General features: G+C 40.3%; 1 protein-coding gene across 1 annotated transcript in view; it reads right to left on the minus strand.

Annotated features, from left to right (window-relative positions):
• Window positions 1-14,844, minus strand: part of LOC116052977 (receptor-interacting serine/threonine-protein kinase 4-like) — a 51,965-nt gene extending 37,121 nt beyond the window's left edge. The window contains exon 1 of the mRNA XM_036002216.1: window positions 14,767-14,844. The gene's annotated coding sequence lies outside the window, so the exon portion shown is untranslated. The remainder of the gene's footprint in view (window positions 1-14,766) is intronic.
• Between the last annotated feature and the right edge of the window lie 368 nt (window positions 14,845-15,212).

Genomic DNA, 15,212 nt, shown 5'->3' on the forward strand with positions numbered 1-15,212 from the left:
TTAGGTAAGGTTCCAATGGAGATGAAAAGGGCCAGAGTACTCCCCTTGTTTAAAAAGAATAGTAGGACAGAAATAAAAAACTATAGACCAGTGTCAATATTACCAAGTGTATCCAAAATACTGGAGAGAGTGGTTTTTGATCAAGTGGAGAGGTATTTGATCCAGAATAATTTGCTATATGACCTCCAATCTGGATTCAGATCTGCTTACTCCACTGACACATGCCTCATTTATCTTTGGGATTACATCAGACAAGAAAGTGAAAAAGGTAACTATACTGGCATGGTGTTACTGGACTTACAAAAAGCATTTGACACAGTAAACCACTCTATTCTTTTATCCAAATTGAAATGCATGGGTTTTGGGAAGGCTTCTTTAAAATGGTTTAAATCATACTTATCAGAAAGAAATCAAATTTGTGATTTTGATGGAGTCCTGTCTGAACCCATGAAAATAACATGTGGTGTACCCCAAGGCTCGATATTAGGCCCTTTATTATTCCTTATATATGTAAATGACATGCCAGCTGCAGTCAAATGTAAGTTGTTATTATATGCTGATGACTCATCACTACTAGTGTCTGGAAAAGATATCCACCAAATTGAAGACACTCTTAGTGAAGAGCTTAAAAATGTTAGAGAGTGGCTTTTTGACAACAGACTGTCATTGCACCTAGGGAAATCAGAGTGCATCCTATTTGGTACCAAACGTAAGCTACAAAAGGCACCTGTACTAAAAGTCACATGTAACGACAATGAAATTGAAGCAAAAAATTCTGTTACATATCTAGGTATTACATTGGATCAGACATTGTCAGGATACTCCATTGTAGAGAAATTACTGAACAAGAGTGCCTGCAAATTGAAAATCTTATAACGTAATACAAGGCAGTTTGACTCCAAAATAAAAAAACTTCTCGTCTCAGCACTCATTCAATGTCATTTTGACTATGCATGTTCAGCATGGTACAGTGGTCTGACGATGAAAATGAAAAACAAGATGCAGATTATGCAAAATAATATGATCCGCTTCATACTGTCTAAACCTTCTAGGTATCATGTGGGAAGAAATGAGTTTAAGAGGGTTGATTTTTTGCCTGTCAAGCTTAGGGTGGAACAACTTAAACTCAATCATATGTACAGTATTATTAATGGTGTAGCCCCAAAGTATTTGGGTTTTCAGATTTTGATGGTATACACTCAACATGCCCATGAGACTAGGGCCAGTGTCCGTTCATGTAAGGTGCCATGTGTGAATAGTGAAGCAAGAAAATCGTTTTTTTATACAGGAATTATTTTATGGAATAGTCTTCCACTTCATATTAAAATGGCAGCAACAAAAAGGGATTTTAGAGGTAAAGTTAGGGTCTACTTGTGGAATAAAATAGACAATTAAATGAAAAATAAAATCTAGACTGGGGATAGGGTAATTTATTGCTTTTGTAGTTCATGGTGTTTTATCTGGTTTTTTGATGTGTAGTTTTATTTTTCTATTTTTAATTGTTTTAACCTTAGAAGGACTGTATGTGTTTTGCATGTGTTGTATGTCTTGTCTCTCTTACATCAGGGACCATGTTGGAAACAAGTGTTTTTCGCTTTTACATGTTATCCCTTGGATACCACCTCCCCCCCTTGTTGTCTTTCTATATCCATAAATAAAACCATACCATACCAATCCAGACGATAAGGGAACATCTGCACCCTGTCAGGATCAAAGGTTCACTTCTAACATTCAAAACTTATTTAATATTATTATAATAATAATTTTGGGTATTTATGTCTTATTTCCCATCATTTCTGTTTGTTGTTTCTGTAATCTCTCTCTCTGTGTTTTTTGTGTTCTAGTTTAAATGTTTTCTCTGCATGAATGTGTCCCATCTCTTGTTTTAAAGCCAGTGTATACCAGGCTGTATTAAAGCCAGTGTATACCAGGCTGTATTAAAGCCAGTGTATACCAGGCTGCATTAAAGCCAATGATGAAATTATCATATGCACATTAAAGCTGCGCTCCTCTCCGTGTCCTCAGGTTCACAGCGACTACAGCAGCACAGAGCATCAGCAGCAGGACACTGAGCACTGAGCATCGCACTTTGAAGAAGGTGGAGTAAATCCCAAAGGGCTCCATGTACACTAACACAGTTCTCTCTGTTGACACACACTGATAATCATCTCGGTTAGAAACTGCACACCAGTACTCCCCTGAGATATTAGAGATAACCAGGAAACCTTCATCATAGTACCTGCTCACTCTGCTCATGCTCTGATTAGGCCTTACACTAAGGATTCTTCCCTCTGTTTGGTTCGACTTGAAAAACCAAACATGCCCTTCATCCTTTCTCCTATCTCTGCATCTGAGAGTGACTTCTTCTCCTTCTGAGAACAGCTCTACAGCAGGGGGGCCAAATTTGGGACACACAAACAGATAATACCTTTGCACTCTCATAGAGACTTTACAGGAGTACTGACCTGAGTGATTTAACATTAGAGATGAAAACAACAGCGAGTAGTTTTGGTTTACTGAAGGAACAGTCTGGTTTTGTAGTTCTAGGTCAGTGAAGGAGTCTGTTTTGAGATTAAACTTCTTCCAACGTGGGGGCTGTTCATCAGTGGAGTCAGTGATAGTGCACGGCAACACAGCAGTCTCTCCCACTGAGCCGTAGATTGTCTCATACCATAGGATCATCTGTACAGTGTAACTGCTAACACACTGCTGTTGGTTCATCACCAGACATCTGTACCATGTAAAGTCTGTTGCTGTGACGTTGGAAACATGAAGATCTGATGTGTTTGTCACCACTTGGTATCTTCCTCTAACATTGTCCATCACTGATGTCGTATTGTCCCCAAAAACTCTGCTCCAGTCCTGTTTGACCCACTGGATATCCAGATTATCAGCTGCTCCCTCACATGGCAGGTCCTCTGTTTCTCCAAGTCTCCCTTCAATAAATCCCGCTGTGAAACCTCTCCAATGTATTGAATTAGTACAAACAGTAATAGTGAAGTTGTTCTCATGCGTCACGTTGCCCTCAGTCCAACACTCCTCTTGGTACGGGCCGGAGTCTGAATGGGTCAGGTTGAGGATGGTGTAAGAAGACGTTTTCACCGTGCTGACAAGTCGTTGTTTCAGGTGTTCAGGTACTGAGGAGCTGTTGGACCAGAGGTCAGAGGTGTTCCACAGGACCAGCTTCTCCTCACCAACAGATCTGGAGATCAGGCAGGAGTTGGTGTTCTCTGGGAGGTTGAAGGTGTAAGACTCTCTTTCCCTTTGGATGAGGATCCGTTCTTGTGCATGGATGTTGTTGATGAGAGCAAACAGCAGGAAGGAGAGCTCTGTGACTGCAGCCATTCTGCTCCGAGGTCGACAAACACTGACACCACTCAGCTCATATATGCTCTACACCAACCCTCATCAGCAGCTGCTCTTTATCTGGTACACACATGACTTCTTTATCTCAGCATCATTAGAGGAAACTTTGCAGCATCAGCTCTCTATCCAGTAATCAATGTCCTTCACATGACTCTAAAACCACAGAGGCTGACGTGACTTCATACACACATTATTAAGAGATAAGAGGAAACATCCAGAGATAAGACAGAGGGGTGTGTGTGTGTCTCTGTGTGTGTGTGTGTGTGTGTGTTTGTGTGTATGTGTGTGTGTCTGTGTGTGTGTTTGTGTGTGTTTGTGAGTGTGTGTGTGAGAGGCTTCTTTTAAAGCTTTCCTCTATACTCTCGTTCTTATCAGCTGAGCCTGTCGTCCAATTTTCAAATATGTTAATGTCAATTAATAACCCTTTTACCCATGTTTTTGACGCCTTTCATGACATTTTTTGAAACCTTTCTACACAACTTCCACTACTCATTCATCTATTTATGCTTCCTGAAAGCAATGTTAATAAAAAGAAATACTTCATTAACACAGAACAATCTGATATTCTTCAGAAATGCAAACAGAAAGATCGTTTTATTTACTTCATTTTGATTGTTTGTGAATATTTCATAATCTTCTAATCCTACATGAAAAAAGCAAGTCAACTTCTGACATTCTTCATCGTTTGAAATGTGTGAAGAGGTTAACGTTGCTTGTGTTGCTGCTTTGGCTGCTGTATGCCACTTTATTCTCACTAATAGTGCATCTCGCTGTATTTTTATCTATAGGTGAAAAGTAGCACCACACCACGCTACGTTTCCTTTCTGCCATTCTCCGCCTTTCTTTTCTCCACACTTCTTTTCTCTGCCGTTGTTACTTTGCCATTCTCTCGCTTATGTGGGTCCATGTCCCCCTAGGGGTACTCTGGAGGACTGCAGCAAGAGTGTATGGCTGCAGCCTGGAGACCTCCTGTCTCATGGCTCCCATACATATAGTTTGCTGATGTGTCCCTGATGTTAACCTATATTTGATGAAACTGCGATGACTTTTCATTTAAAACTGCATCAGCGTTTTCTGTTGACATTTGTTAGTGAATATTAGCTAACGTTATCTGGATCAATTTATGGTTGCAGACTTTGATGGTTTTTTTCTGTGATTTTCCTTAAGGTACACATCAGTGTCTTTAAAAAAAATAACACACCACAGGTGACACGATGCACGGTGTGCTGTACCGACCATCATTGTCCCCTTTGCCAACTAAGGGCAGGATTTCCTGAGGAGGGATAACGAGGATCTGCACACACAAGAATAAAAAAAATAAACATGTTACACTCTTTCCAAGAATCCTTTTTATTTTTATATAATATATTGTTTTCACACTTCACTGGGAAAATGCTGCAAATACAATTGCTTATCAGCAAGGTGAGAGGACATGAGACGGGAAGCTCCAAGTTGCAGCCATAGAATTAATGGATTTTTAGTTTGTCTAAAGTCTGCATTTATTTTATAGATGGACATACAGTATATTATTAAGTATTTTTATTCATTAGCATGATAGTCTGCATTTATCTTATATACAGATATTTTTTTAAGTATTTTATTCATTTGTATGATTGCCATTACTGTTTAGTTAAAAAACATCCAAAACACCAAAGTAGGAAGGAGACATAGCGGACCAGACGCAAGCTTTTATTTTGAAAAGTCGAAGCTCGGGGATGGGAGGGCATGAGACAGGAGCCATGAGACGGGAGGTCTCCAGGCTGCAGCCATACCCGACTCGAATGCAGGGGTCCATGTCCCCCTAGGGGTACTCTGGAGGACTGCAGGGGGTCCGTGTCCCCCTAGGGGTACTCTGAAGGATGCAGGGGTACGTGTCCCCCTAGGGGTACTCTGGAGGACTGCAGTGGGTCCCTGTCCCCCTAGGGGACTCTGAAGGACTGCAGTGGGTCCCTGTCCCCCTAGGGGTACTCTGAAGGACTGCAGGGGGTCCGTGTCCCCCCTAGGGGTAAATATATCGCTGACATCGCTGTACTGTTCCTCTTTATATAAACTTTTTTTTCTACCAAAAATGAATCACGCTGGTCACGGGGTACTTGGCTTAAAAAGCCAATTCAAAGGGAGAACATTATGGAAACCAGTTTGAGAACCAGTGCTCTGACATAGTCCTGTGACACGGGCCAGTTTCAGGGCTGTTTGGACACAAACAATATACAAAAGCTCTAAAACATTTGGATGTGATGAAGCTACCCACGGTTTGTGTAATGTCATTTTATTATTGATATGTTTTCAAAGGAGTCTGAACCAAATGAGTAGCCGGGACATTCCCTTCTAGATGATCAGTGTTTAAACACTGCCAGAGCCCAGACTCTTTGGCTCTGTAACCGCTCTGTTGTTGACTTGCAATAGTTGTTGATTTTAAAATGTAACTTCCTCCATTTTAAGCAGAGTAGAGAGTTAATAGCGATGCCTATATATTAGGACTGTCAATCGATTAAAAAAATGTATCTAATTAATTACATACTCTGTAATTAATTAATCTAAATTAATCGCATACATAATTAACGGTGCGTGAACCAATACTTTTTAAGAAAGTAAAAATAGAAAAGAAAAAAAGGGTACTAAACAACAGTTGGTGACATTAAAGAACGGCTTGTTTATTGCTAAGGCCATATGGTCAAAATTAAATGATTTAATAATAATGTATAACAATAACAATAACTTATTTCACTAGTAAATTGCTGTTGAACGACAAAAACAACCATCAGATGGGAAATGGACATTTACAATAACTTAAAATGCACCACGAGGCTGTAGTTTACCAGTTTCATTGAACGCACCGTCTATGTTGTTTTTCCGACGGCTAAAACATAGTCAAACTTTACACCGTTTAGCGTTAGCTGTCAGCATTTTAACCGTGTTTAATCCAGCTACTAGCTAGCGGCAGGCTAACGTTAGCTGCTGTCGAGTATAGTGTTAACTAGCTAGCGGTAGGCTAACGTTAGCTGCTCTCGAGTATAGTGTTAACTAGCTAGCGGTAGGCTAACGTTAGCTGCTGTTGAGTATAGTGTTAACTAGCGTCACGTGCAGCGGTGTTTGTGTTTCCTGTATCGTCTTCAGAGCATCAGAGAGAAGAGCAGACATATCAGTGGCTCCAGATTTCGGTAGCCAGGGTTGGCAGGAACACAAAGTAAATATTCCAGTTAATGATCCAGGCAGCACATTCTCGTCTCCCTCCTTCATTTTACAGTCCAATGGTGGCTAGAATGGCTGGAATGGATTAATCTGCGCATTATTTTTTCTCAGATTAATTAATCGAAATTAACGCGTTATTTTGACAGCCCTACTATATATATTTGTTGAGGTGCACATTAATCTGACGATAAATGTGGCACAGACAGTTTTTCTAAATCACACCCAGAGTCTGTTTTCTGGCTGCGCTACTGGTGTGAAGAATAATAAAGATTAATATAATAAATACGTTATTAATTCATCTTTATTTGGCTTTAAATGGAGACGTTTTTCCTATAATTCATACCAAAATTCTTTCTGCAAACTGAAGACTGAACTGAAGTTTCACCTAATTTCTGATTTAAAACACTTTGTTGTGTGTCCGACACCAAGGAAACTCTTCATCGCTGCACGCTGTCATGTTGTAGTTCTCATTTGTAGTTTTTCCTCTTTTATTGTGTTCATTTCATTCCCTGATCTCTGTTTTGTTGTCCTTGTTCTGTCCGTGTGTGTTTGACCCTGTTCCATTCGTGTGTATGTTTTCACACTTCAGTTTTACTTTGTAGAGTCTGTTTCTCTTGTGTCATGTGATGTTCTACTTCCTGTCTTGTGTTGTCCCTCCTCTGTGATTGGCTGCCCCGCCCTGATGCCTTCCACCTGTTCATCATGTCACCTGTCTCTCGTTACTACCCTCGTTACCTTGTGGATTTAGTCTCTGTGCTTTCTTTGTCTCTTGTCGGTTCGTCGTCCTTTCTCCCGGTTGCATTCCCCGCGTCCCTTCCTCCTCTTCCTCCTCTTCCTCCTCGTGCTTTTGTTTTCCGAGTCTTCAGTTTTTCGAGAGGTTTTGGACGTTGTGTTGGACTTTCCTTTTGCCTGCCCACCTGCCTCAGGACACCTTTTGTTGTAAGCCTTTTGATTTTAATAAACCTTGTAAACCTGCTCCCTGCCTCCAGCCCTCCACACTCTGCACTTTTGGGTCGGAGCCTGCTGGTCCTAGACGTGACAGACGCTGGTTTGGTTCCACGTGAGACTTTCACTGCACTTCTCATCTCGTCTGAGGAAACTCACAAAGACAAAAACAACGGTGAAGATGAGGAGATGAATCAGATAAAAGAGGAGACTCAGCTCTCAATACTGAAAGAAAAATATGTTACAACATCAAACTGCAGTCAGCAGTCTCGTATAAAGTACTTTAAAGCAATACTTGATTAAAAGTACAAGTACGTTACTAGAAAAAGACTTTGGTCAAAGTTAAAGTCACCTTTTACAATATTACGTGAGTAAAAGTCTTCTATCTGATATTTACTTAAATTAAGAATCAAAAGGTCTGTTCCTGATATTAAATGGACTTCATTATTACAAGTCAAAGTGAAAAGAAACTTGGATTATGAACTTTATTGTGGCTTCCTTATATTAAAACATAATTTTCAGGGTTTCTAAACCTTCTTAAAGATCAAACTCAAAGTCCACATCAACAAAGACACAAAACAGAATTATCATTTTATTTGTGAGAAAGAATCTTTCTCTCCAACGTACGGAAACATTTCTCGCAAACAACGAGTAACCCAAATGTTTAGGGGGAATGTATCGGAGTAAAAATAAACGTTTCCTGTAGGGCTGAAACAATTCCTCGAATAGCTCGAATAATTCGATTACAAGACATCCTCGAAGCAAAATTCTTTGCCTCGAAGCTTCATTAAATCAATGTAATTAATGTTGTACGGCTCACTGTGTTTCTGCACGGAGGATTATTACTAGCACACAACGCGAGAGAAAACGACAGAAAGTTTGGGATCATTTTAAGCTGCAAACATGCTGCTACATCATCTCTGTAGAAAACATCCAGTCTACTCATCCATTCCTCGGAGCGAACCAGACACAAGGTAGCTAACTACCGTCTGCTGTTCTCGTCCACTGCGCTGTTTTACACAACTAGCCTACAGCATGCTACTCTGCTAACAGCCATGTTTTATATAACTAGCCTACAGCATGCTACTCTGCTAACAGCCATGTTTTACCAACAAGCTAAAACGAAAGCTATCGGAAAACTGTTTATTAGTTTGCTAATTATCTTTGGAAACTTAGCTGCTGCCGGAGACAACCCGCCCCCCCCCCCTCAGCATGGCCACTTAATATGCACGTGAATGACGTCATCATGACAGTGATGTCTGCATTCTTTATTCTTTCTCCTCACTGTGTATTAGGCTTCTGAAAATGTGTCCCCCAGAACAGTGTAGCTGAATAGCCCTGCTGTAAGCTTTGTACCGTCACATTTACCCTCTGGTTAGTGAACAGCTCTTTACATATCCAGGGCAAAGAGCCAGAGGCAAGAAGGGGAAGGGGGTCTTGGAATTTGGCAATAAAAAATGTTGCGAAAACATAAACAGTAATAATAAATATTTACTATTGCTGTTTACTAAGTATTTCTTACTAAGTATTTATTATCTGATTACTCGATTAATTGATGGAATAATCGGTAGAATCGATTACTAAAATAATCGATAGCTGCAGCCCTAGTTTCCTGGAATATATATAAAGTACAGATACGTGAATACAGTAACAAAGTATTTGTATTTGTTACATTACAACACTGTAACATTAGACAGCCAATCACAGACATTATTAGATCTTGGTAGAAGCATGCTGTGAGCTGATTGGCTCCCTGACTCTTGATGAGATTTACTTCTTTAGGTTTTATAATTGGGTATTGAATGATGAGGCATTTTTCGACACTTCAGAGGCGATTCGGTTGGTACCTAAAAAGTAATGAATTTGGTACAAAAGCTGCAGGATATGAGAAAAATATCTAATTATGATTATTTCTTTTAATACTTTTATTTTTAAATTTCACATAACAGTCACAATTACCATGAATGAGAAGATACAACAAAACTAAACTAATCACACTGATTGTGATTACTATGACTGATGTGATCGTGATATGATCCTTCGATATCAGAGGGAATGATCATTTCTCTATCTTTATTCTCATTTTCACTGAAAAATATTAAAATTAAAATGTTTTTTTTTGATTTTTGGGAGGATCTGAACCAAACAAAGATGTTTCTTTAGTCTGTAGGAGAGGATCGGACTCTGCAGCATCACAACACATTTCATTTTGATTTATATTGTCCATATTATCAGGATTTAAGATTGTAATTATTTAACAAAGTACATGTAAAAGAGATGAGGCAGAATATATATCTGTTAGTTTGGCTATTGGAAGATAAAACATTTTTATTTTCAGACTTTTTAGAAAAAGCATGGTCTAAAGGAAGACTGCTTTGTATCGATGGTTCTCTGTCTGGAAGGGACATTCCTCTTGACAATCACTGTCAAATGTGACAACAAGATGGAGGCATAGAGCAACTTTAAAATCCCATCAGTGTCACCTGAAGTTCCAGACTATAAATCACCTCAGCATGCACTGGATTCTTCACGTGCATTAGTGTTCTCATGTTGAGTCATGTGGGGAAAATTCACCTTGAAACACGTTTTAGGAGAGGAACAGATATTGACTACTATTAAATATTAAAACATCATGAATATAACTATAGACATGAATACAAAAACAATACAGTACACATGAAAAAACAAGAAAATCAAGATTTTTTAAAATAACAAATCCTACCCTGAATACAATTAATACAATTAAAAAATTCTAAAAGGTTAAGCTTAAAAAACAAAAAATGAAATTGTTTAAAATATTTTTAAGGTTGAAATTTAAAACTCAAAATCTCAGGAGGTAAGGGGGGGTATTAGCCACGATGAACCCAAGATAATCCTCATTTTACAGCCCCCCTCTGTTTTAGTAACACAGCTCTTTTTCAGCACCATGGGCCTCTTTCAGACCAAGTAGTTATAGGAATGTAGTTATTCAATTCAATTCAATTTTATTTATAGTATCAAATCATAACAAGAGTTATCTCAGTACACTTTACAGATAGAGTAGGTCTAGACCACACCATAATTTACAAAGACCCAACAGTTTCAGTAATTCCACCAAGAGCAAGCATTTAGTGCGACAGTGGTGAGGAAAACTTCCTTTTAGGGAGAAACCTGGGACAGACCCAGGCTCTTGGTAGGCAGTTGGGGGTGTGATGAACAGTGGCAATAATAGTCACAATAAAGATAATGGAACTATGACTAGAAATAGTAGTTGTAGTAGTTCAAGGCATAGCAGGGCAATGCAGAGCATAGCAGGGCGTAGCAGGACATAGCAGGACGCGCTCTCAGTGGAGGGATTTTTGCTGGGATGTCTTGAGTGGAGATCAGTGATTGGTGGCTGAAAGGGTTCAAGGGACTGTATGTTAGTTTTGGTACCCCTTCAATTAGGGCTGGGTACTGAACGTCGATACTTTTATGGCACCGAAAATAAAAAAGAAAAATTATTTATCTTTCGGTGCCAAATTTCGGTTCCAAAAGCATCTAAGCGCGTAAGCGCAAACTTATCTGTCCTCTCTGCATATTGAGACAGAGCGGAGCTCCGACCGACACACACACACACACACACACACACACACACACACACACACACACACACACACACACACTGTTTTAACCACACCCTCGACCTTGTGCTAGAATATGGCATCAAAATTGACGATTTAATAGTATTTCCGCAGAATCCTTTATTATCAGACCATTTTTTAATAACTTTCGAATTCCTACTACCAGACTATACGAAATTAAATAAAAGTTTCTACACTAGATGCCTATCTGACAGTGCTATAGCTAAATTTAAGGAAGATATTCCAACAGCACTTAACTCAATGTCATGCAATGTCATATAACAGAGGACCGTTATGATAACTTTAGTCCCTCCCAACTTGATAACTTTGTAGACGCTGCTACGGCCTGCCTACGGACTACTTTAGACTCGGTTGCTCCTCTCAAAAAGAAGATGATGAAGGAAAGGAAACTAGCACCTTGGTATAACTCCCAAACTCGCAAATTAAAACAAATCTCACGAAAACTTGAAAGTAAATGGCGTTCCACCAAACTGGAAGAATCTCGTGTGGATTGGCAAGATAGTCTAAAAAATTATAGGAGGGCCCTCAGAAATGCCAGATCAGACTATTACTCAATACTAATAGAAGAAAATAAGAACAACCCAAGGTTTCTTTTCAGCACTGTAGCCAGGCTGACAGATAGTCACAGCTCTATTGAGCCATCTATTCCTATAGCTCTGAGCAGTGATGACTTCATGACCTTTTTTAATGATAAAATTATAACAATTAGAGAAAAAATTCATCACCTTCTGCCCACAGCTTCTAATGACTCACCATTGGGCGCAGGAGGGCTAGAGAGAACGATAAGACCTGATACTTATTTAGACTGCTTTTATCCTTTAGACCTCCAACAATTAATGTTAAGGGTCTCTGCAGCTAAGCCAACTACCTGTCTCTTAGACCCCATTCCAACGAGGCTACTTAAAGAAGCACTACCCGTGGTCAATACCACATTACTAGATACGATCAATATGTCCTTATTAACGGGTCACGTACCGCAGTCTTTTAAAGTAGCTGTGATAAAACCTATTCTGAAAAAACCCACCCTCGACCCTGAGGTCTTAGCCAACTATAGACCTATATCTAACCTCCCGTTTCTCTCCAAAATCCTTGAGAAGGTAGTCGCTAATCAATTGTGTGACTTTCTGCATAAGAATAGTCTATTTGAGGACTTTCAGTCAGGATTTAGAATGCATCATAGCACTGGTGAAAATCACTAACGACCTTCTAACTGCTGCTGACAAAGGACTTGTCTCCATACTTGTCTTATTAGATCTTAGTGCTGCATTCGACACTATTGACCATACCATCCTCTTACAGAGACTGGAACATTTAGTTGGCATTAAAGGAATCGCACTAAACTGGTTTAAGTCCTATTTTTCTGAGCGATCCCAATTTGTTAATGTTAACGATAAACCATCCAAATACGCTAAAGTTAGCCATGGCATTCCTCAAGGCTCAGTGCTTGGACCAATTCTATTCTCTTTATATATGCTTCCTCTAGGCAATATTATTAGGAAACACTCAATTAACTTACAGACGACACCCAATTATATCTGTCAATCAAGCCAGACGAAAGCGGTCAGTTAGCTAAACTTCAAGCGTGCATTAAAGATATAAAATCCTGGATGACCCACACTTTTCTGATGTTAAACTCAAACAAAATGGAAGTTATTGTGCTGGGACCCAAGCACCACCGAACTTCATTATCTAAAGATATAGCTACCCTAGATGGTATTGCCCTGGCCTCCAGCACTACTGTCAGAAATCTAGGAATCATTTTTGACCAGGATCTATCCTTTAACGCCCACTTAAAACAAACCTCAAGAACAGCCTTTTTCCATCTTCGTAACATTGCCAAAATCAGGAACATCCTGTCTCAAAACGATGCTGAAAAACTAGTCCATGCATTCGTTACTTCCCGGCTGGACTACTGTAATTCTTTACTATCAGGCTGCTCAAATAAGTCCCTCAAGACCCTCCAGCTGATCCAGAATGCTGCAGCACGTGTTCTGACAAGAACTAACAAAAGAGATCACATTTCTCCTGTATTAGCTTCTCTGCATTGGCTTCCTGTAAAATCCAGGATTGAATTTAAAATCCTTCTCCTGACCTACAAAGCACTAAATGGTCAAGCACCATCATACATAGAAGAGCTCTTAGTACCTTATTGTCCCACTAGAGCACTGCGCTCCCAGAACTCAGAGCTACTTGTGGTTCCTAGAGTCTCTAAAAGTAGAATCGGAGCCAGAGCCTTCAGCTACCAGGCTCCTCTCCTGTGGAACCAGCTCCCAACTTGGGTTCGGGGGGCTGACACCGTCGCCACATTTAAGAATAAACTGAAAACCATCATCTTTGATAAAGCTTATAGTTAGGGAGTGAGGAGTTGCAGCATAGTAGAGTAGAGTAGAGGGAGGCAGGAAGTACAAGCCCGTTCCGGCAGGGGAGAGTACGAGCCCGGTCCAGGGCCCCTCTCTTTAGCCTGCCTCTCTTAGTTATGCTATTATAACTCTAGACTGCTGTGGGAAGCTCCTTCCAAGGACACAATGAGCTGCTCCCTCTTCTCTCTTTTCACTTGTCTCCTTTTGTGTGCATCTTAGTCCCAGAAATGCCTGTTACTAACCTAGCTCTGGGGAGTTTTCTCCCCGGAGTCCCTTTGCTTCTTCTTCACCCAGAACATCGCCTTGGAATTGGGTGGCACCTACACCGGGGTCCTGGGTGCAGCTGACGCTATGGACTTACTACACCCTGCTACGCTCTGTGATTCCCCGCAGTGTCCGACTGCGTCCTGCTACGTCCAACCGCGTCCACCCAGGCTGCTGTGCCACACTACACCCCGTAACGCCCTGCTGTGCCCTACTATGACATGAACTACTACGACTACCATTGTGATCACTGTTTCACTATCTTTATTATGACTATTATTGCCACCATTCACCACTCCCCCAACCGGTGCCGTCAGACACCGCCTACCAAGAGTCTGGGTCTGTCCCAGGTTTCTTCCTAACAAAAAAGGGAGTTTTTCCTCGCCACTGTCGCTATAGCTACTGCTAATGCTTGCTCTTGAGGCAACCACTGTAATAGTTGGGGCTTCGTAAACTACAGAGTTTGGTCTAGACCTACTCTATCTGTAAAGTGTCTCGAGATAACTCTTGTTATGATTTGATACTATAAATAAAATTGAATTGAATTGAATTGAATTGAGTGTACTATGGGCTTCGTACCTATCCGAGCTTCTGCAGGGCTTGTAATTGATGCTGAAAACTTGATGTAATCAAGTTTTTATACAATCAAGCACAGTGTCAGCGGATTCCTCTGCTACCCATCATCACCGCATCGCTACTAAAGATACCACATGTCAGAGTTTTAAGATGGTTGTTTTGAACATACCTCTGACCAGTTTGGACATTCTCTACATTTTTCACTGATGAGCTCAGATTAAAATCTAATCATGTACATGAGAGCCTCTGGTAGTAATACATGCAAACCTTTTTCAGATCACGGTCATTTAACTCAGAGATAAATTCCACAGAATAGATAATAATAAGAAATAGATAATTTGAATCAGCTTTACTGTCCAGTTAAACAGAGACACAGCCCAATGTGATCAAAGTGATCCTGATTATCAGACAGTAACAGATTCCTCTGCTAGGATTCTCACCTGCTGAACTCTTCAGGTCCACCTACAGACTCTTTAAACCTTCTTGTGTCGAGGAAACTCTGGCAGAGATGAAGCTGACCTACTTTTTTTTTTCCTACCTGTGTTGATAAAGGTTTATTGTACTACGTTACCCAGAAGTCTTAGCATGGCGGAAGCACAGGAAGTGGGCAGTGTGTTTGGCGCAACAAGCGAGTAGCCTACATGTGTTGACGAGGCTGTTAAAGTAATAAAGAGTTCTCATAAGTCAGCATGCCCAGTTTGTCATACATAAGGAACAAACATAACATGGTGTCAGAAGTGGGATTGTTGCTGCATAAAGAAGCAGAATTCTGCACGCTGCAAGGATTAGAAAAAGAGGCTAACGCTAGCAACAGGTGATCGCTCATCAAGCGGAGAAAAAAAAACAAAACATGGATAAACTAAGTCCACCAACACCTATGCAGCTA

The sequence above is a fragment of the Sander lucioperca genome, chromosome 6, assembly GCF_008315115.2.
Source record: "Sander lucioperca isolate FBNREF2018 chromosome 6, SLUC_FBN_1.2, whole genome shotgun sequence".
NCBI lineage: Eukaryota > Metazoa > Chordata > Actinopteri > Perciformes > Percidae > Sander > Sander lucioperca.